The 23,549-nt window shown below is 39.9% G+C and overlaps 1 protein-coding gene across 11 annotated transcripts in view; it reads right to left on the bottom strand.

Annotated features, from left to right (window-relative positions):
• The window catches only part of PALM2AKAP2 (PALM2 and AKAP2 fusion), a 577,025-nt gene that overhangs the window by 495,625 nt on the left and 57,851 nt on the right, over positions 1-23,549 (bottom strand). The window lies entirely within an intron of this gene.

Below are 23,549 nucleotides of genomic sequence, written 5' to 3'. Positions count from 1 at the left end.
AATTTAGGCAATTTCTGAAAACCTATTTAATCTCTTACTTTGTACTTACTCCTTTTACACTGAACTAGCTACCTTTCTAGAAAACATAAATCAGTCTCTTCATCTCAGTGTCGAGGAGTATAGCTTCTCCTAAACAACTTAAAAGTTGATGATCTCTCTGTAAGTTTTTCTTCTTCAAGGTGTGAATTCAAGGTTGGTGAAAAAATTGTGAAAGGTGAGCAAATTGTAATCAGCCTTGCTAAAGACTGATTACACATATACACTCTCTCTCTCTTTGAGAATTAGTGTATGCCAAGCAAAGTTGGGTAGCAGAACCATGGTAAGGGAATTTGAAGATCTTCCCTGCCCCTTAATAAGCCCAAGGGAATTTGAAGACCTTTCCTGTTTTGAAAATATACTCTGCCCTCCAATAGGCTGAATGTAATCACACAGAGCCTGTGGTGGAAGGAGTTTGCTGAAAGGTGAAGCAGAGCTCACAGGAAACTGGGAGTTAGAGCTAGCTATATTGGGAGGAGGAGAGGACACATCCCTGGCAGTCAATTAGGCTTGTGAGTAAATGTTGGTTTGTGGGAAGGCTAAAGGATGCTGTGACCCTCTGTGCTGTTATGGCTTATTAACTTCTTTACTACTATGATGGAATCAGCTTACTGGTTTTGGGATTTGGTTTTCTGGTGTCTGAATAAATGTTTTGCTTCTGTCTTATACATGAAGAGTCTATTATATTTTGCAATTGAGCACCATGCAGGTATATTTATAGTGATCATGGGCATTGTGGGTGCTACACCATTATTCTAAAGTTAATTCCAAATACTAAAATCAACTTTTAAAAAATGGGCAAGTCAATCAAACTCTCTGTTTCTATCTTCCTTGTCTATAAAATAATATAGAATATAGGATAAAAGGAGGTGACTGACCTTAATACCCTTTAAAGTCCCTTCTAGTTCTGTATCTACAATACTAAGACCTCAAAGAAAGTATCCAGAAAGTTGGCTTCAGAATCCCCATTAAACAATGGTGGCACCTGCTCCAGAGGAATCATGGATTCTAACATAAAAGGAGTCATGGGTTCCAGCTCATCTACTGCAAACCTCTTACTTTACAGATGAAAAACCTAAGACCTAGGGAAATTAAATGGCTTGCCCAATGTCACAAAAAAACTAAGTCCACGTCTACTGGAACCAATCCAGTCATCCAACCACAGCACTATAGGGTGGACCCTGTGATGCAAGGGGAAATCCTGAGGAAGAAAATCCCTGTGGAAGAAGTAGCTTTCATCACTATGCTAAGCAAGTAACAACCGATCCAAGCCCAGAATTCCAGGTCAGTAGCAGCAGAGGCTCCCTTGAGGGCCCCTATGGGAGCAGTAACAGCAACCTCCCTCCTAGGGCTGACACAAAATTTCGATCAGCAGCTTCTTTCTCCTTGTCCCACTTTGCTCAGATTGGCCAGACTGGGAACAGCTGTTTCTTCAAGGGGCTTAACCCCAGAGCAGCAGCAGCTGCTGCTGATTTAATAGCCAACATGAGCAGAGCTTGCCAGGGGCCAGCCAAAGCCTTCCTAAGACAGAGACCAGAAAAGTCCCTCCAACATGGGGTGTGCCTCGAGCTGCTTTTAGTAACTGACTTCCTCAGGATTAACAGCAAGAATCCCTACCATCACTGCAGTGAAAGCTGGCAGTAGGAGTTCCTACATGGGCCACAGCCTAGGTCAGAATATTTACCAAAATGTAAACTATCCCCCCTAAAATCAAGCCAAAAGAAAATACGGTACTTAAATAGTAATTTCCGAGGAAGTTATCAACAATCTACCCAGATAAAGAAAACTTCTAGGCAGATGGCTTCATGGAGAAATTTTTTTCCAAACCTTAAAAGAACAAATCATCTCTATATTACATGAATTATTTCTGAAAATAGACAGATGGAACACTAGCCAGTACTTTTTACGAGGCAAATATGGTCTTGATTTTAAAACCTGCCAAAACACTGAAAATGAAAGTGTAGAGATCAATTTTAGTAATTAATATAGTTAATCATGAACAAGTAGGATTTATTCCAGAGATGGAAGGATTGTTCAATATTAGAAAAATGATTACTATAATACATCCTTATCAATAAGAAATATTTTTAAAAGACTGTGTCAATAGTCACAAAAGGAAATGACATGATTTTGAAATAACTGTTACAATAGTATAAGCATTAAGAATAAAAGGATTCTTTCCTAAGATGATGTAACACCATTCAGCAGCCTACAGACTCTGGGGGGAAGGGAAGAGCACATCTGAGAACCTGTTTGTGACTCTGGGTACTGAAAGAATATATCTTTTATAGAATACAATGTCTGGAAGAGAGAGATCTTGAGGTAATGAATAAAGGACAGGATGGTCCTCACAGGCAGGAAGACCTAATCTGAAGAACCACCTCTGACAAGTTACTGACTTTTTAATGCTGGACAAGCCCCAAGCCATTCAGTGCCTCACACTGAAACCTTTTCTCTTTTTTCCTTAAGGGCCATGCCTCAAACAGAAAATCACTCTGGCTCTAATAGATTGACCAAAAAGGTCCCAGGCCAAGACCCAGTTGGTCATTATTTGGTCCCTGATTGGCTCAGACTGAATATAAAGCAATTGTTTTGGTCAGAAACCCTGAAGGTCTTTAGCTCCTAGACTGATTTTTTTTTTTTTTACTAAGAGGTCATTCTCTGCCTCATTTCTTACCAAGCCTTAATCACTAAAGGGGTGTTGCCTCAGGCAAACTGAGACCTGTTAAAGGCTAAGGTCTCCCATTGTATCCTGGGCCATCTCCAAGGCCAAGGTCTCCCATTGCATCCTGGGCCATCTCCAATCATACTGATCTATATCTCACCACTGGACCCAGATGGCTCTGGAGGAGAAAGTGAGGATAGTGAGCTTGCATAACCCTCCCTCACTTAAATCCAATTTACTTACATGTCTTGGTCTTGATGAGGTGCAGGCTCTGGGGACCCCCTTGAACTCTAATTAAATCCTCCTATTTTGATGAGGCATTTGCATGAGGCCATAAGCCTTACATTGTGGCTGGGCCCAAACCTCTGTTACTAGACTTCTCACCCCTGAGCCTATCAAAGTATCAATCCACCCTTGAACTGGACTAGCCCACCATTGTCTGTAGTCTCCAGCAACTGCCCATTCTTAATCACTCAATGACCTCATTAACTCTTCCTGAAGACCATCCCCAAATTCCTCCTCTAGAGCACCCCTAGATTCCTCCCACAACCTTCTGTATATAAGACCCCATCCTGTCTTCATATTTGTGAGAGCACCATAGAATGACCTAGCACAGACTTACTCTGTGTCTAATACAAACCAACTTTTAATAAACCTAACTTTTTTTTGGCTGAGAAGACTTGAGTCGAATTCATTCAGCAGGACCCAGCGTGTTGGTATTTTGGGGTCTCCAGAGCAACTCTAACCCTCTTTATGGGTAACCTCTTCATTTTTATGGTTCCCTGACTGGGAAACACTGCTAATCTCAAATTCTTCTCCAGCTAGGACTGGAAGGTAGGTAAGCCTCTCTCTTTTCCTAGTACCTTGGAAGTGCAGTTTTTTTTTGTTTTGTTTTGTGGGGGTTTTTTTTGTTGGGCCTGACCTCTCAGGTCCCATTAGGCCAGACAGCTAGGAGGCTGCTTTGTGCTCAGCCTGACCTCAGGTTTTTGGTCCTATTTTGTTATTTTGGAGAACATGGACATGTGCGCAGTTTCTGAAGAATGGAAGATAAGGACAGATACCCTAAGTGTAAGCCATATTCTTTCAATTCTCTTGGTGCTAGGGAACTGGGAAAACTTCAGGTACTTTTTTGTGGGTGTTTTTTTTGTTTGTTTTTTGAGGTTTACTCTTAAGCCTTCCTTTATGGAGGAAGGGACTTCTAGGCCCCTATACCTGTAGCTCCCAAAAGTTCGCCTTTGGGTTGTGGGTTGTCTTTTACAACATTGGAAAAAATTTAGTTTCTCTGGAGATATTAAAAAGGAAAAGTTGCGTTTTTTTTGCAACACTGGCCAAGGTATAGCCTAAAAGATGATGAACTGTGGTCTATTTTGGGGACTTTAAAAGGTAATACTCTTGCAGTTAGAATCATATTGTGGCAGAGAAGGAAGATGGATGGAAGTTGCCTACTTAATGGCTTTTGTTGAACTTTCTCAGAACAAGGTTCTCAGGAAAGACTATGAGATGCTTGAAGCTAGAGCCCCTCCACAGAGGGGAATTAAATGACCCCTTTCCTATGGCTTCAGCCCCAACCCCTTCCCCCTCAGAAACTCCTGCTCAGGTCACTGAGGCAGCTCCCTCAGCCCCTTCTGCTGTACCCCAATCCTTTTCTCCTTGGTACCCCTTCCCTTTTCCTCTAGCCCAACACCCCTCATTTCCTGTCTCCTACACCATCCATATCTCCTACCCTGCATTTCCCAGCATGGCCCTTTCCCCCTCAGGGCCCCTGCTCAGGTCCCAGCCATTGGTCAGGCTGAAGGGCCTCCCTCTGTGGCCTCTCCCCCAGGCAACACCCACTCAGCCCTCAGGCCCTACCCCTGAGGCAGTCATAGAGGTACCTCCCCTTCTGACCCCTTCTACTCCTCATGTACCAGCTGACTTTCCCCCTTGCCAGCCAGATCCCCCAGTCTTACAGTCTGATCCAGTTCAGCCGGCACCCCCCAGTCACTCTCACAGAAAGTGGGACTTCCAATATCCCTTCCCAAGCTTCTTTTCCCATAGAACTTTTAGGACTTTTTCCTTTAAGGGAAGCAGCTCTTGCATGTTCCATTCTCCATTTCAGATCTCAATCAAATTAAAGAAAAGTTGGGTAAATTCTCCAAAAACCCAACAAAGTTTACTGAAGGCCTTCGGACTTATCCCTGCAATCTGAGCTTTCTTGGGGATGATTTGCATATCCTCTTCTCTACCTATTGTTCCACTGAAGAGGAGAAAATCTGGGAACAAGCCCAAAAATTTGGGGATCATTTGGCTAGCAATGACCCCAGAAAATACTCCCCAGGAACAGTTGCTGTTCTCACTAGTGACCCAAGATGGGATTATCAAATCCAGGAGAATAGGGAGAAGAGAGACCATATGGTACTTTGCCTGTTAGAAGGCCTAAGAAGTGCATTTAAAAAGCAAGTAAATTATCAGAAAGCTAGAGAAATTTCTCAGACAAATCAAGAAAACCCCACTCTTTAACTAGATAGATTTGTAGAAGCTATTAAAAAGTATAAGAATTTAGATCCTGACTCTATAGAAGGGGCAGCAATCCTTAACATGTATTTTATTAGTCAGTCTCATCAACCCTGTGTTCCTTAATAAAATAATGTTACCATTGTAATAGAAAAATATTCATCTGGAAGCCATTTTCTGGGATTGCTGCCTCAGGTCTGAATACTGATGATTTAACTGCAACAGAATCTTCTCTATTGTCTCAGGCTAGGTTTGTATTTAGTCAATAGGTGGCAATTGTTTAAGAAATTTTTCTCAGGCCAAAAGGTAGCAACAGAATCATGCCACAGGCTATTAAAGAGTCCTTTAAGAGCACATTATCTTTCTACATGAAGATCTCTAAACATACTGACTGATTTGTTGTTGTTCAGTCATTTTTCAGTCATGTGGGACCTCATGACCCCATTTAGGGTTTTCTTGGAAAAGATATTGGAATGGTTTTTCCATTTCTTTCTCCAGGTCATTTTACAGATGAAGAAACTGAGGCAAACAGGGCTAAGTGACTTGCCTAGGACCAAAAAGCTATTAAGTGTCTGAGTCCACATTTGAAGTCAGGAAGATGAATCTTCCTGATTTCAGGCCCCATGCTCTATCTACTATGCCACCTAGCTACCCTTATACTAGAGGTATATTGATTAATGATGCTTCGAAATATCTTTTCTTGTTCTAGAATGACTGAGGCTATGGGTTGGTAGGAAGGCATCCCTGTCTGGGGTCCAGGCATCTGATCACCCTTACTCATGGTTGTTTCCACTTTTCCATAATGTGGGGGCTACCTCTCTTAGGAATGCTTCTTTTGCAAATATCTTGACTATACATATAGAGTTTGCACATTGCTTGTTCCAGCCCTGAGCAAAACATGGCTGATATCCAATATGTGGAATCAGCTGACCCAACTGACAGGGTACAGGCCCTGGAAAACCCCACTTTGAATTCTCCTTGAATGTCCCCACATGATCTGGCTTTCGCCTGAGGTTATAATTCCCTCAACTGGCCTTTCATTATTGCTATGCCCATTTCTAGGTTACCCTTAACCTAGCCTTCATTGTCTGTTACCTCCAGATTGCCTTTCAACTTCTTCCCACCTCTGATTCTATCTAAACTCTTGGTTTCTGAACTCTGACCTCTAGTCACCCCAGCCTACTGGCCATTCCCATCAAGATCCTCCCTAAACCCTTTCTCTAAGCACCCCAAACTACTTGCTTAACCCTAGATCCCTCCCACAGTCTTTCTGTATACAAGATCCATCTTGTTTCCATGAAAGTGCTCAAATTCAATCTGGCCCACTCGCATTAGAGATACAAATGTTTGGATTCCTTAAGAGTCTGGCCAATATTGCAGATATTTAATATAACTTGTTTTCCTTTGGCTGAAAGAAGGCTTTGCTCCAATTCATTTGGGCAGGACCCACATGTCACTATTTCAAGGTCCCAGCACTTGGCCATCCTTCTTGGCCGTACTCCTGGGATTCCCCATATCCTCCCCTCTGCTTTATAATTATGTCAGAATTGGGATGGCTAAGTGGCACAGTGAATAGAGCACTGGCCCTGGAGTCAGGAGAACCTGAGTTCAAATTCGGCCTCAGATACTTAACACAAAAACTGGCCCTGTGGCCTTGGGCAAGTCACTAACCCCAATTGCCCTCCAAAAAAATAATAATAATTATGGCAGAATCACTTCAGGTAACTCTGTGATAACTTTACCCATTTTACGCCCTGGAAGATCTACTACTTTTTTTAGTTTATAAAGACTTTCTTTTTGATATAGGGTCTTTTATATATATATATATACACACACACATACACATATAATTAGAATATATACATGTACATAATATGTATACACATAATTAGCACACATACACATATATGTATACATACATACATATATTCATACATACACATCTATATCTCTAGCTACCTCTCTCTAATATGATCTATCTACTTCTCTTTATTCCATCTGTGAGCTCCAAACAATCCTAGACATGTGACTGACAAAGTACAAGTAGAGAACTTGGGATAGTTCTGAAGTAAAATTGGGTAAAAACCTTTTAAAATTAGCTATCAACTTCTGACACTGGTGCAGAGTTTCTGCAAATTTCCATCCTACCTTTTTCTTGCTGTTGTTCAATTGTTTCAGTTGTGTTCGACTCTTCATGACTCCATTTGGGGTTTTCTTGACAAAGATACTAGAGTGGTTTGCCATTTCCTTCTCTAACTCATTTTACAGATGAGGAAACTGAGGCAAACAGGTGTAAGTGACTTTCCCAGGGTCACACAGCTAGTAAGTATCTGAGGTTTGATTTGAACTCAGGTCTTCCTGACTCCAGGCTAGCTTCCCAGCTACCTATTCATACTCCCCTAATTAATCCTACTTGTTCCCAAGTTTTTACACTAATGACACATTTTCAAAGTATTTCTTTAATTTTATTTGGAGCTTTCCCTTTAATAACTAGCACTACAATTCAAGGAAGAGCTGGCTGGCTATGGAATCAAGAAGAAATTAATTTGAATACTATCTCAGACACAATAATTGTGTGACCTTGGATAAGTCATTGAATGTCCCAGGTAGCTCTTGAGGCTACAGGTTAAAGAAAAAATGCTGTTCTGCTTTGGCAGAGGGAGTTTTCTCATTCAGAATTTCTTTTATCAATAAATTTACAGTTGTGGTCCTATATTACAAACAATATGGTTTCCCACCATTTTCCCACTGCTAGGGAAAACAATTTAGCCATCTTATGGGTTGAACAGCCTTCTGTGGCCTGGCCTGGTAACCCAACCACCATCTATAACATGGTTTCTGTGGGAAACCATGTTAAAACGTTTTCACAAACAACAAATCTATAAATAAACTTTGGATCTAAATTCATTTGTCAGATGGGAACTTCTGTAGTTGTTTAAAAATCTACCTTTCAAAAAAAGTCATAACACACAGATGTGATTGAGATTTGCCTTTGAGATGTAAAAGATAACCACAAAACAGGCTAAGATTTTGCTCCCTTTGATACCGGTGTTCTGTAACTCATGAGAAGAAGCCTTCCCATTTACCTACTTGGGGCAGCCCAGAGAGGCCTGTGTAAACACAGAGGTCCTTTCAGCATCATTCCCAAAGATGGACAGTGAATCCTCTTTTTATATTGTGCTGTGTGCATGAAAATGTTTTTTTTGTCTGTTTGTATGCAAGTTCAAAATTAAGGAAAAAAAACCCAAAAGACCTAAAGCTTCAACAAGACCAAATAAAGGGTATCATAGTGACATAAATGCCCAAACTGGCTCAAACCAGAACTAGGGGGGGAAAAAAAGCAAAGGTAACAAAACAATGAATTTATAACATTTTGGAAATATCTGGGAAATCAATAGATATTATTTCATCAATAAAAATGACACTAAAGAAGATGCATTATCATTTGTCTTGCAACTACACCCTGGGGGCCAATGAAAAATTGTGTTGGACTCAAAGCTGAAACTTCCTATATGTGTTATCTCTCAGTATTAAATGTGAGCTCCATAAGAGCAGAGACTGTCCTTTTTTCGTTGTTGTTGTTTTGTTTTGTTTTTTTTTGGAGGGGGGAAGGCAAGGCAATCTGGGTTAAGTGTCTTGCCCAAGGTCACACAGCTAGTAAGTATTAAGTGTCTGAAGCTGCATTTGAACTCAGGTCCTTCTGACTCCATGGCTGGTGTGCCACCTAGGAGATTGTCCTTTTCTGATCACCACTGCCTAGATAATAATGTAGTTGCATGTGATAAGTGCTTAAGAAAGGCTTTTACACTTGGTAAGCACTTAACACTTCTTTATTCACTAATTCACTCATGGAAAGAATAGAAGGAAAAAACCAAGCATTTATTTTGCCCACCATGTACCAGGCACTGAGTTAAGTTGGTACTTAAAGGCCAAAAAAAAAGTACCAATTCCTACTTGGGAAGGAATTTAACATTTTGAGAATAGTATCTTACATGTACACATACATACATATATACATATATGTGTATGTGTATGTATAGTACCAAAAACTGCTAGAAACATTTTGTTTGAGCTATATTTACAACCTGTGGGGCAAGTTATTTAACATCTCTAAATCTTCCTTAGTGTCTTCATCTATGAAATGGGGATAATAACACTTACACTTCTTACTTAACTGAGTTATTTTGAAAGAAATGTTTCTTCGACCTTAAAATTAAACAGAAACATTTAGGTTCAGAGAAAAGTATGCCTATCATAAGCAAAATGTTTATGTGTCAGAAGCCAAAAGCACTTTATTGCTTAGCAAAAAGGTCATTTCATAAATGTAAATAAGTAATTGGGTTACAACTCCTGTGGAATCAGCTCCAAGAAGATGATGAAGATTACAAAATGAAGTTTCACCATATACCAAAATAAAGTCAAAATGGGTTCACGGGTTAGACATAAAAGATGATATATAAGCAAACTGGGAGAGCAAGGAATCATTTCCCTATCAGATTTATGGAGAACAAGAGAATTTATGACCAAACAAGAGACAGAGAGCATTACAAAATATAGAACATTAAACTGAAAAGTTTTTGCACAAACAAATGCAACCAAGATTAGGAGGGAAACAGAAAACTGGGAAAGAATTTTTACAACCAGATCTCTGATAAAGACCTTATTTCTAAAATATATAGAGAACTAAAATCAAATTTGTAAGAATACAAGTCATTCCCCAATTGATTAATGGTCAAAGGATATGTATGAACAGGCAATTTTCAGAGGTAGAAACTGAAGATACCTATATTCATATGAAAAAATGCTCTAAATCACTATTGATTAGAGAAACGCAATTCAAAACAACTCTTAGGTACTACATCACACCTGTCAGACTGGCTAACATGACAAAAGAGAAAATTATAAGTACTAGAGAAGATGTCGGAAAATTGGCCACTAATGCATTGCTGGTGCAGTTGTAACCTGATGCAATCATTTTGGAGAGCAATTTGGAACTATGCCCAAAAAGGTATAAAAATGTGCATACCGTTTAGCCCTGCAATACCACATCTAGGGCTGTATCTCAAAGAGATCGTACAAATGGGAAAAGGACCCACATGTACAAAAATATTTATAGCAACTTTTTTGTGGTAGCAAAGAATTGGAAATTGAGGGAATGGCTAAACAAGTTGTGGTACATATATAAGAAATGAAGAGCAGATGGACTTCAGAAAAACCTGGAAAGACTTATATGAACTGATGCTGAGTGAGGGGAGCAGAACCAGGAGATTGTACACAGTTACAGCCACACTGTGCGATGACTAATTTTGATAGACTTGTCTCTCCTCAGTAATGCAAAGTTCTAAGACAACTCCAAAAGGCTCATCCACATCCAAAGAAAGAATAATTAAGTCTGAATGCAGATCGAAGCATACAACTTGCTCTCTCTCCTTTTTGTTTTGTTTCTTCTTTCTTGTGATTCATTCTATTGCTATAATTCTTCTTTACAACATGACTAATGTGATCATGTTTACTACGAATGTATATATGGAGCCTATATGAGAACATCTGGCCGAAGAGAAAGCAAGATAGTATCCTGAGGAACTGGACAGAAGTGGTTAAGGTTTCCCCATTTTGTAGATGTGAGTCACCAAGACATTAAGTATGTCAGAGTTAAGAATTGAGCCCAGGCCTCATGACACAAATGATATCATTTATCTCCTAGGGATTGGACTTCTGATTTCATTGGTATGGGGTAAGACAACTTCATTTACAAAGGCAGTTTGGCACCTTCTCTGAAAAATATAGAGAACATTGAGAGCTAAGTCAGGGACTTGCCACTCAGCCAGGATGTGTCAGAGGTCAGACCTGAACCCAGGTCTCCCTGGCTTTTATGAAAGCTCTTTATTCAATAGGACACTCTGGAATTAGGGGATCCATAATATATAATGTTTGGGTATCACTTTAGAATTTACAAAGTGCTATCACAGTTATAGGAATGTAAATTTGTAAGATGTTCCCTGCCCCTAGGCTTAAGTGCACCTGGAGCCTGTGGTGGGAGGCTTGTTTTTCAGGAGATACTTTGTGATTGGGCAGTGGGTCAAGAGGGTTGTTACATTCTCTGACCCCAGAGAAGGCTATATAATCCCTGAAGTGAGGTGTTGTTTTGGGGCTCACTTTGAGAAGTGTTGACCAGACAAGACTCTGGGTAGTCATTTAAAGTCCCCCTGGCTTTGAAAACCCAGAAGTTGATGCTTCCCTCTCAGTAACTGACTAGGTATAGATGTAATGGTTGGACAGTTGGAGGCCTGTCTGCTTGAAATGTTTCTGTTTGCTTGTAACCTCTGTATACTCTGAAGTTTGGGGTACTGACTTTTTCCCCTGAACTAGGTAAATGATATGTTTGACCGATTAAAGCAAGATTGTTAACCCATTTTGAGTTGCTTTCCTTTAGAAAAGCAGATCTAAGAACCCCTGTTAGCAGCCACCCTGGGTATGCTGGGGTGCTTGCTGCAACACACATAGATTAGGGGAAAGGATAGGAGAACAGAAGGGAATAAGCATTTATATTTTGTTATTCAGTTGTGTCTGACTTCATGACCCCATGGACCATAGCAGTCCAGGTCCTTCTAATCCTCCACTCTCCCCAAAGTTCATGTTTGTTGTTTCCATGATACTATCTATCCATCTCATTCTATGCCATCCCCATTTTCTTTTGTCTTTGATCTTTCCCAACAAGTCCTGTTTTCTCATTAGGTAGCCAAAGTACTTAAACTTCAGCTTAAGCATTTGACCTCTCAGTATATAGTCTGAATTAATTTCTTGTATTGACAGATTTGATGTCCTTGCTATCCAAGGGACTCTCCAAAGTCTTCCTCAGCACTACAATTTAAAAGCATCCATTCTGTGACTTTCAGTTTTCCTTGTAGTCTCAGCCATACATTGCTATTGGGAAAACCATAACTTTGACTATACAGACCTTGTTGTCAAGGTAACATGTCTGTGTTTTAGTAGGCTGCCCAGATTTGTCATAGTTTTCCTTCCAAGGAGCAAATATCTTTTAATTTCATGGCTGCAGATGCTGTCTGCAATGATCTTTAGCCCAAGAACATAAAATCTGACACTGCTTTCATTTCTTCTCCCTCTATTTGCCAGGAAATGATGGGACCAGTGGCCAAGATCTTAGTTTTTTTTATGTTAAGCTTCAAGCCTATTTTTACATTCTCCTCTTTCATCTTCATTAAGCACCTACTACGTAAAACAGTTTTGTTTTGGTTTTTGCTTTTTTACAAACATTATCTCATTTGATCTTCATAACAACTGGGGGGACGGGTTGCTATTATTATCCTTATTTTACAGTTGAGGAAACTGAGGCAAATAGAGGTTAAGTGGCTTGCCCAGGGTCACACAGCTAATAAGTGTCTGAGGCTGGATTTGAATTCACGTTTTTCTGACTCCAGGCCCAACTATCTACTGTGTCAACAGCTGCCTCTAATTAATACATTTGACTGTCATAAGAATTCCATGAAGTAGGAAGAGCAGATATTATTATATTGACAACCCTAAATATCCCCTCACCTCTCCCTCTCTACACACAGACACACAGATACACACACACACACCACATATGTATCTATCGTCTATATATGTACCAGATATACACATATGTATAGTATATACATGTACCATATACCCACACATCATATTCATGATCTATATCTCTGTGCATACATGTATATCTATATACACATACATACATACACATACATACACATACACATACATGACATATTCCTGTATCTAGCATGGCAGATATAGTGCTAGGCCTGGAGTCTATATTGTTAATGTATTTTTGCATAATGGGAAGATCTTTACCATCAATTAATAGGCCCATGTAACCTGCTTGGTCACATGGAAGCCTGAATCACGTGAAGGCTGTGGTGGGAAGAGCTTGCCGAACAGGTGGAACAGGAAAGGGCAGAGCAGGAAGAGTAGAACAGGAAGAGGTAGAACTGGAGGAGAGCTGAAAGTAAGTTGGTGAGAGCAGTTAGTGCTGAGGGAGAGAGATGAAGCAGGCAGAGAGCTGTGAGTGTTTTTTTGTGGGAAGGCCCTAGCAAGGGAAGGCTTGGGGAGGGCAGTGCCCCTTACAGTGTTATTATATATAGATTTCTTTGTTGCCATGATGGATTTGGCTTTCTGGTGTTGGGATTTGACTTCTGGTGTTAGAATAAATGTTTTGGTTCTGTCTTCCACGTGGAGAATCTGTTACATTGTGTTCAGAATTACGCCAGCATATTCATAGCCGCCATAGGCACTGTGAATATTACATTGGCGTTACAGAGTCAGGAAGATTCATTTTCCTGAGTTCAAATTTGGCCTCAGACACTTGCTAGCTGTGTGACCTTGGGCAAGTTACTTAACCCTCTTTGCTTCAGTTTCCTCATCTATAAAATGAGCAGGAGAAGAAAATGGCAAACCATTCCACTATCTTTGCCACAAAAACCTCAAATGGGGTCACAAAAAGTCAGAAACACCTGAAAACAACTGAATAACAACAAATATATATGATAGACTGAGACTTGTTAGTCATCTTCATAGCTAGTTAAAGTTACAGAGTGACCAGATGGAATGGAAAAGATGGCAACTTTATGATAACAATTGTATAACAACAATTACTGATGTATATAATACTAAAATTTAGAATTTACATGATCTCATTTGATACACAAGAAAGTCTCAACTTTTCTGAATCATATACAAAATGGGGATGCCCTGTCATTTCCCTAATGCTTTGCAAGAATCTCTTACTTTTTCTCCTGCTGAATGTTTTCATGAGGTCACTTGGGTAGGATTAAAATTGTTAAGGGGCGTGGAGCAGTTCATTTCTTTAGCCTGTATATCTTAAGAGTTCTCCTAGGGGTGCTAATATAGGGATCATTTTCATCAAGGAACCGAGAGAGACCTCACTTAGAGATCACTTAATTTGACCACTTTATTTTACAAGTGAGGAAACAAACTGATCTTGAGGAATGCTTGCGTGGCAGAAAAGAAGACAGAAAAGGTGCACATGAAAGGTCAAAGAAACTGAAGAAAAACTTCTGTGTCCTATAAACCAAGGGAGAAGAGCAGTTCAAGAAGGATGAGGTCAGCAGTGTCAGATGCAGCTCACTGAAGAGGACCGGCATTGAGGAAAGACCATTAAACTTGACAATTAATGGTTTTGTTCAGTGGTAGGGTCAGAAGATAGATTATAAAACTCCTGCATGAATGGAGACAATGTGAATGCTAATATTAGCTATTCTTTCTTTTTTATTTATTTTAATTTATGGAAAAAAACAAAGCATTTCCATTTTATTGTATATTATTATCATATAATAAAAAGATGATTGCATATGAAAGTGCAAATCTATTATGTGCAACTTGATACACCTTTTAAATCTATAATAAAGTTATTACCTAAATTTTTTTTTTTTTCCCCCCCCCCCTCCCCCCCCCCCCCCCCCCGCCATGGCTACCATTAGACATAAATAGTGTATATATATGTAAAATTACCCCATACATATTTCTATTTATTAGTTCTTTCTCTAGATGCAGATAGTGTCTTTTTTCATGTTCTTTATAGTTAATTTGGGTATTTATAATAATCAAAATGGCTTAATCGCTCAAAGTCATTCTTAAACAGTATTGGTGTTACTGTATACAGTTATCCCATCCACACTGTGGGGACTAGGGGCACGGTACCCCCTTGATGTGGAAAAACCACATAAAATTTTTTTGGCCTCCCTTCACACCAGGGAAAAACCTGAATTTTTTATTTTTCTTTTATGGGGTGTTTATACCTTTCTGTAAAATTTGGTTAAGTATTTGGTCATAGGCTATATGTAGGTCAATGTTAAGTAAAACTATCATATGAAAAAGAAAAAAAATTTTTCTATGTAATCTGTTAGCCTTCACGTGTCATCTGCAATTTCTACAAAATTCCCCATTTAATTTCTTATGCTAACTTGTGATGTATCAAAACCATGATGGGGAAAGTTGAGATGTGGAAGGGATAACTGTACAACGTTCTCTTGGTTCTACTTATTTCACTCTTCATTATTTCATCCAAGTCTTTCCATGTTTTTTTTAAGCTCATTATTTTTTCATAGCACAGTAGTATTCTGTCACAATCATATACCACAACTTGTTCAACCATTTCCCAATTGATGAGCATCCTTGCAATTTCTAGTTCTTTGTCACCACAAAGAGGTAGCTATTCTTTCAAAAAGGGAAATGAGAGGACTAGAAGAAAAATAGAAGAGTGGATTAATGACACTGTAAGGTTTAAGAAAATTTTGTTTTTCTTTAGGACAGAGATGTGCGCATCTCTATATGCAGATGGGATATTGAAAAGAGAACATAATAGAGCAATGGCACAGAAAGGATGATACAGGATGAGATAAATTGGAATATAGCATTGGAAGAGAAGTAAACTTCTTTAGAGATAGAAGTAAAACAAGATAAAGTGAGTAAAAATACCAAGAAATTGTATTTGAGGTGGTCAGTAGGGAAATTAATGGAGCTCTGAGTAGTTGAGATGTACCATAGGTCTGTGGCCCATAAAATAGCCTTCAGGGCATCATAAAAGTGCTTTGGATCATTACTATCAGCATAAAACTGAATTTTGTCTCCTTTCGTATTGAGTGAAGAAGACTGCATCTCTCTAAGCTTAATTTTTGATAGAATTAAATGCTGCCTTCTTAGAAATGGATAAACTACTCTTCTGGTAAACCCTGTGGAGTTTTCATTTTTAAAATTTATCAGCTTCTGAATTTCCCCATCATTTTCATCAAACCAGTCTTGATGTTTGCTAGTGTTCCAACCTAGATGAGCAAATGCAGTGCTATATACTAAATCTCCGAAAGCTGCCCACTCCTGTTCTGCTTTACTGTTGTGTTATATGTTGGCTCAACTTTCTCTCCAAGTTAGCAAAAAACTGTTCTCACTCAGAGAAGCAGTCTAAACTGTTGACATTAATTCCTCTGGTATTCAGTTTGCCTTGCCTCCCCTCCCCCTTTTGTTGAATGCAAATATTTAGCTTGGAGAGGATAACTCTATGATCAGTCCAGCACTCTACATCACATATTGCCTTTGTCACTCTCATATCCTGTCTGTCTTGTCTCTTTGCAATCACATAGCCTATTAAACGCTATTGTGTTTCGAGGGTGCGTCCATGAGTTTTATTGCATTTAGGTAAATGGAAGACAGTGTTGGTGATGAGAAGGTCATGAGACATACAAGTCTTCAGGAGTAAGTGATCATTGCTATTGCTGTTTCCATTCCTCCATTCCTCCCAAGGCCTCCCTGCCACATCTGGTCATCTGAGCCCATTCTAGCATTAAAGTCACCCAGAATTATAACTTGTCCTCTTTGGCAAACTGATGATAAAAGTCTCTAGGTCTGCATAAAATTTTTTGTTCAAAGATGATTGTGTACTCAGTGCAGACTCTGAAGATGAGATGCAACAAAGTATGGATCAGTTCTCTGCTGCTTGTGCTAATTTTGGCCTAACAATTAACACCAAGAAAACAAAGGTGCTCCATCAGCCAGTACTGCATCATCCATATGTGGAACCATGGGTTATAGCAAATGGAGAAGTTTTGAATGCTGTGGATAAGTTCCCTTATCTTGGCAGTATACTTTCTAAGGAAAGTAGATAATGTAGATAAAACACTGATAACGAAGTTGACCCATGCTTTGCTAGAGCTAACTGAGTGTTTGGGAGGGTCCAAAGGAAAATATGGGAGAGAAGAGAGACTGACTGCCAAACTGAAGGTCTATAGAAACATTGTGCTGACCTTACTGGTGTATGACTATGAAACCTGGCCCGTTACCAGTGCCATTCCAAGAAATTGAACTGCTTCCACTTGAATTGTCTTAGGAAGATTCTGAAGATCGTCTGGCAGGCCAGACACTGAGGTCCTTGCCAAGCATCCAAACTCTATTTCAGAGAGCACAGCTCTGATGGGCTGGCCATGTTGTTCAAATGCCAAACGTGCACTTGCTAAAAAGATTATTTTGTGGAGAATTTACACAAGGCAAGTGATCACCTGGTGATCAGAAGAAGTGATACAAGGACACTCGCAAGGTCTCTCTTAAGAACTTTGGAAGTGATTGTGTGACATGGGAGACCCTGGCACGGGATTGCTTAGTGTGGTGTGCCCACATCAGAGAAGGTGCTGTGCAGAAATGAAGCAGTTCAAAGGAAACTCGAGATGCACAAATTTAGAGAATCTACCCAAATGTTCTTTATGCCCAACCTGTGGTAGAGCATTCCGAGCTTGTACTGGTTTGAACAACCACAGTCTGACACATACTATAACTTGACTCTAATGTAATGATGTCATTTTGGTCCTCTTCAAGAATGAAGGACAATAGGGGCGGCCAGGTGGCTCAGCGAGTAAGAGACCGGCTCCAGTGTCGGGATGACCTGGATCAAATCCGGGCTCAGATACTCAGCACCCACCCAGAAATAACTGGCCGTGTAACCTTGAGCAAGTTACTTAACCCTGATTGCTTTAGGAAAAAAAAAAAGAATGAAGGACAATAACCAACTAATGGAGCTCATAGTTAGGCTGTATAGGAGAAGGGAAGTCATCTGCTGAGAGTGAAGTTGAGGGTGAGAGAAAGTAATATTATATTGTTATATTCATAATTAATTTGTGATCTATCCCTTTTCTTCTATTTTTAAGAATCCATTTCTGAAAAGGTATATGTAAGGTGGATTTTAGTGTGCGTAAGGTAGATTTTTGTTATTCTCAGAGTTTAATTTCCCTGGATCCATGGTCATACTAATCTCTATTTCCCAGGCTCATGACCTGTAAACATCTCCACCACACTTGCACAGCATTATATAATGATAAATAATGTAAACATTTATGCTTGAAATTGTAAATATCCACTGCTATTGCACAGTGAGATATAATGGTAAGATAATGCTATTGCTGGCAATATGCCTTCTTTGTCCATAGCCTATAAGTCAAGTGGGCACTGGTCCATGAGTGGGGAACCCATAGGGATTTGGGTAATGAATAGAGGAATGCATGTACCTGCCTTGATCAGTCCCCATCAAGATTTAGGGCCAGCCTAAGAAGGGTAATTAGGGAATGCTGTAGGAATTGGTGCTCCCACAATCAGCAACCTTTTTGAGAAGACTAGACTAGAACAAAGTAAGATTATTAATCCCTCCTAAACTGTCTTCCTGTCCTTTCTGTCTGCCCAGATCAAGACAGAGCCTGTTAGAGGCTGGAGTCCAAAAACTCCAGTGCCTCCCATGTGTTATTTATGAAACAAAAGGTCAATCTGTCTCTGAAGGTTGTAATTGAGTCAGGAAGGGACCCTAGATTTTGTTTATAGGAAAAACAAAAAGTAAGAGTGAGGACTCTTTTAGTTTATCAGGTAAACAAAAGCCAATCTTAGCTAAGATCTCCCTGTCCTAGATCCTCCTCCTTAAGAGTTTAGGCTCTGGAAGGAGAAAACTAGTCAAAGAGTTCTGAATGGAAATGACTTCCCCTGCCGAGATACCCTGAGGCATCCAAATCTCATGATCAAGCCAAATTCTTAGAAGGAGGAACTGAAGACTTTTAGCTTACCTCCTGATCAGAAGGTATACACCTGATTTAAGGTGTTTCAGAGTCTTTCTATGTGTCTTTGGTTACTGGGAGAAACCACTGACCATCAATTTATTTATTGGCTAGTCTAATTAATAGTTTATTAATTACCTGGAAACTCTGAGAATTTTCATTTGCCTCAGGGCAGTGGGGGAAAGAATTAGGGTGAGAATAGGAGAGGGCAAAATTTGGTAACAATGGCTGTGGGGACTTTCATTAAAAGTCAAGAAAAAAAGATGAATTAAAACAATTACTGATTGGCCTCAAGCACCTACTTTAGGTTGCCCTTTGTTTCTTTGGTTTTTGGAGGAAGACTAGTAATTTTATCCATATATGGAAGATTGGTATGGAGATTCTCTCTGCCACTATGTTTCAGCAACTCAGGAAATTATAGTTGATCCCATCAGCACAATTTTGTGACTTCCCCCAGAAATGAATGCTTAGTCACTTGGGAATAGGAATAGAGGGCACAGACAAGGGAGACTTCCTTGGAGATAGAAAATTGTTAAGGAAAGAGTAGAAATTCAAGAGGGAGAACTCTGTGGTGATAGCTAAGCCCGTATCTGAACTTCTAAAAATCACTTGGTCCTCTTCGAATCTCTTTCTCTCACAAATGGATAATGTTAGAGGTTGAGAAAGTGGTCAGTACATTAGGAATCAATATCACTTCATCTGAATGCATCACCTTTCCCTCTTTCTCCGTCTCAATTACTTTGCTATGACACAGCCATTCTACATTCCCCCCCAAATTAAATGTTTTCTAATACATTATAAGGCTTGAAAGAATCTGAATACCCTTCAATAATTTAGAATTCAGACTGTGGCAAAATCAATTTTACATTATCATGTTGACCTGTCATCTTTGCACTGGTCAACAGTCCCTTGAACAGATTTCACATAATGGAGGGAGCTGTGAAATACATCCACCTTTCCCTTCTAAGACAAAACAGAATTATTTCTGAATGTGGGATTCTTCACAGAGATTTATTCTTATTAAAGAAGACTATGAACTACATGTTTCTTCTCACCTTTTGCATTCAACTGAATGAAAAAAAGGAGTATTATTCAAGCAAGTATCTAAGCCCCTGCTACGTGCCAGGTACTATACTAGACACTGGAGATAAAAAGACAAAATGAAAATAGTTCCTGCTCTTCAGAAGTCTGCATTTCATCAGCATGTAAAATATTTAAATAAACACAGGCAAGGCAACCAGCATTTATTAGGTATTTACTATGTACCAAGCATGGTGCTGAGAGCTAAGGATACCAACACAACCAAAAAGAGATAAGCCTGCCCTCAAGAAATTTACATTCTAATGGAGGACTATTAAAATTAGCTGAACTGCTGAGGGAATAAAATGGGAGAAAGTACCCACAGAGTAGCTGGTATTCAAATTCAGAAAGTCAGAAACCTGGAACTACAGTGAAAGTTGGCCAGACTTGAACCCTCCCTAAAATGGAGGCCCAGGAGAAATTCATTAATGGGAGAGGTGGGGCACCCAGGAGGAATGTTCCTTGGTGAGAAAGGAAAAGAGGTAATGGATGTTCCAGGGTGAGAAGGCTCCAGGTGCTGAGGAGAGTTCCAAGGTGAGACTGTAACTGAGGTGTGGTGATAAAGAAAGTCAAAACAAAACCAGGAGTGTAGATGGTATTTTGTATGTAAATATATGCATGTGCACACAAAATAAATTTAAGGTAAATTTGGGGATGGGAGGGCATCAGCAGCTAAGGCATCAGGAAAGGCATTATGAAGAAAGTGGTGTTTTAGCTAGGATCTTGTGTATAAGGTGGAAAGGATCCAATTTTATACAGGCAACCAGGACCTATAAACACTTAACACCACACTTGCTCTGTGCTGATCCATCATTATACAACCATAGATAAAGTAAACCTATGAACTTATCGTTAGCATGCTGCCTTCTCTGTGTGTTTCTCTTTATGTCAAAGGAACACTGCTCAGTAGAGGTGGATGCTTGTCTTAGCTGTGAACCTGAATCTGCTTGCAGCAGAGCTCCCGTCTTATAGTTCTGAAGGAAACAAGGAATTCTAAGATGTAGAAGTGAGGAGAAAGGGCATTCCAGGGATGGAAGATGGCCAATGCAGAGGCAAGGAGCATCACATATGAAAAACAGTGGAAAAAGCCAGGCCACAGAATATGGGGACAATGACAAGTTTGGAAAGGAAAGTTGGGCCCAATTGTGAAGGGCTCTAAAAACTAAACAGAGGAGTTTATATTTGATCCCACTGTTACTGTCTGTCCTTCATTCTTGAAGAAGACCAATGACATCACCAAGGGTGACATTAATTTAAGTGAGACAGAGCTGAGCACAGTCATCAGCCTCTGTCTCTCCAACAGAAAGCCACTGGAGTTTTTAAGTAAGTGACATAGTCAGTTCTATGCTTTCGGAAAATCACTTTAGTGGTTGTGTGCAGACTTAAGGTAAGGAGAACAATTAAGAGACTATTCCATTAATGCAGGAGAGAGGTAATGAAAACTTAAACTAGAGTGATAACCATATGAGTGATGAGAAGGAAATGGATGCAAGCAATGTTGTAGGGATATAAGTACAAGATTTGTTAAGTGACCGAGTATGTGGGGTGAGGGAAAATCAGGAGTTAAGGATAATGCTGAGGTTGTGAAACTGGGTAAAAGGATGTGCTCTTAACCAGAATAGAGTTCAGAAAGAGGAGTGGGTTTTGAGGGACTGATAATATGCTTTCTGTGAGTTTATAGGAGGTAGAAGATGATACGATCTAGAGAGGGTTTTTTTTTAAGGATCTGCAAGATGTGATTTTAGAGAGCAGGGAAGGAACCAGTAGATAGGAAGAGACTGAAAGATTAGAGAGTGAGAAAGGAGATGACTGTGGGTGACAATATGCTGAACAAGATGGGACGAGGTGGGATCAAGGGACCCTTCATCAGTTTCCTCATCAGAGAACTAGAGTAAAGGAGAAGAGAATGGAGGATGATGTTAATGGGATTTTGAGATGTGAAGGGAGAAAAAGAGCCTCTCAGCTTTTTGCACAGTAGGTGGTTAATGTTTGCTGAACTGAATCAAGGAAAAAAAAAATCGGTGCCACAGAAAAGGTATAAAGCTCAGATTCCAACAGACAATACCACCAAAGTATACAACTTACTGAAAGGAATGAAGTCCCTGTTCAAGCAAATTCTGATTAGATCTTAAGATTGCCACCGCTCCTGTCAAAACTTTTCAAAAGTATGGAGACAATCTATAATTGACTATTTAAAATACAACTTCTCCACAGGACCAAAGCTTTGTGGTTTTTTCTTTTTGATAGAAATTTTGGCCACCCAACTAATCGGCCTCCCAAGACAGGTGCTGGCAGGCATTTCTTTTTGTTTTAACACCAACTTTGTGGTGGCTCTCATAAGAAGGAACCTCTATTTTCCAATTTGGTACAAAGTGGCATTCTCTGCCCTGTCAACAAATGGCAGCCCCTATCAAATGGTAGCACCTTCAGAGAAGCTGAGAGAAGTTCCAAGGGAAGTCACAAACCAGGGAACATGTCTGGAGTCTGCATGGCTAAAATTTTTTTTTAAACATTGCTATGCATGACAAACAGGGCTCCACTGACTTAAATTTAATACCAGAGTGGAGCTAAGTTTTAGTGAATGGCAGTGTTTAAAGTGTGAAACTGTCTTTCAACAACTACTTTTCCTCTAAGCAGCCAAAGTTAAAAAAAAAAAAAGAAACGAAGGAGGGTGGCCAATTACATTTGAAACAGACAAAGGGGCCCTGTTTCTAAGCATAAATGAAATACAGCTGGTTTACAGCTGTGCTACCTTTCCTCAATAAACCAAAGCTCAACACAGAATGAAACCCAATAATGCTTTCACTACTACGACTCTGATGTTAAGGAATTTGGTGTGTCCCTCTGAGGGTTCCCATATCCAGGGGACAACCTATTGGTTCCCGATACCTCCTAAATTCCAGTTTTAGACTCCATTACTGTGTAGCTTAGCAGAGATGTGAATTTTAACTATAAACATATAAACACCCATCCACTTCTACCCCTGCTGTTTTCCAGATTAAAGAAAACTGTGATTACTATGTTTCTTGTATCACCTTAAAACTTTGAAGATGAAACTTTTGCCTGACCTTGTATTAAATTTGGTCTCCCCATCTGCTTCAAGAAGATTTATGTGTCTTTGGTCTAATAAAGTGTAAGGGTTATGGGATTTAAAGATCTTCCATGCCCCGTTGGACTTGCTGACGTAGCAGGAAGGGGCGGAGCAAGAGGAAGCGGAAGCCAAGCTAGCGTTCCTTCGGTGGCTGGCGGTGGTGGTGGCGGCGGCAGCAGCAGAGGCAGTGGCAGCGCGAAGCCCTTTTTGAGTTAGAACTGCTAAGGACTTTCTGCTAAGGACTCCTGCTGAGGACTGCCAGGGGCCGGAGCTGCTGGGAGTGCGCTTCCAGGACGCTGGGTGGTTGCTGTGCGTGGGGAGAGGAGGACCTTTGCCTGAGGTAGCCTGTTCTGTTTTAAAGACCTTGAAAATGTGGGTGCTTTCTACTTTATCTACCTGTGCCAATGTCATAACTACTCTGATGGCTTTCACTTTCTGGTTTTGGGACTCAGTCTTTTGGTATCTTAATAAATTTTCTAGTTTATTTCCTCATATGGCAAACATGACGTATTTCCTAATGGATAATTATATCAGCATATTTGTAATCTCTATAGGCATTGTGAATATGGCATTGCTGATACAT

The sequence above is a fragment of the Petaurus breviceps genome, unplaced genomic scaffold (assembly GCF_028583685.1).
Source record: "Petaurus breviceps papuanus isolate PSGF00001 unplaced genomic scaffold, PetGlider_PUasm1.0 90062, whole genome shotgun sequence".
NCBI lineage: Eukaryota > Metazoa > Chordata > Mammalia > Diprotodontia > Petauridae > Petaurus > Petaurus breviceps.
Note: the sequence above shows the minus strand (reverse complement) of the source record. Positions and strands in the feature narration are given on the sequence as shown.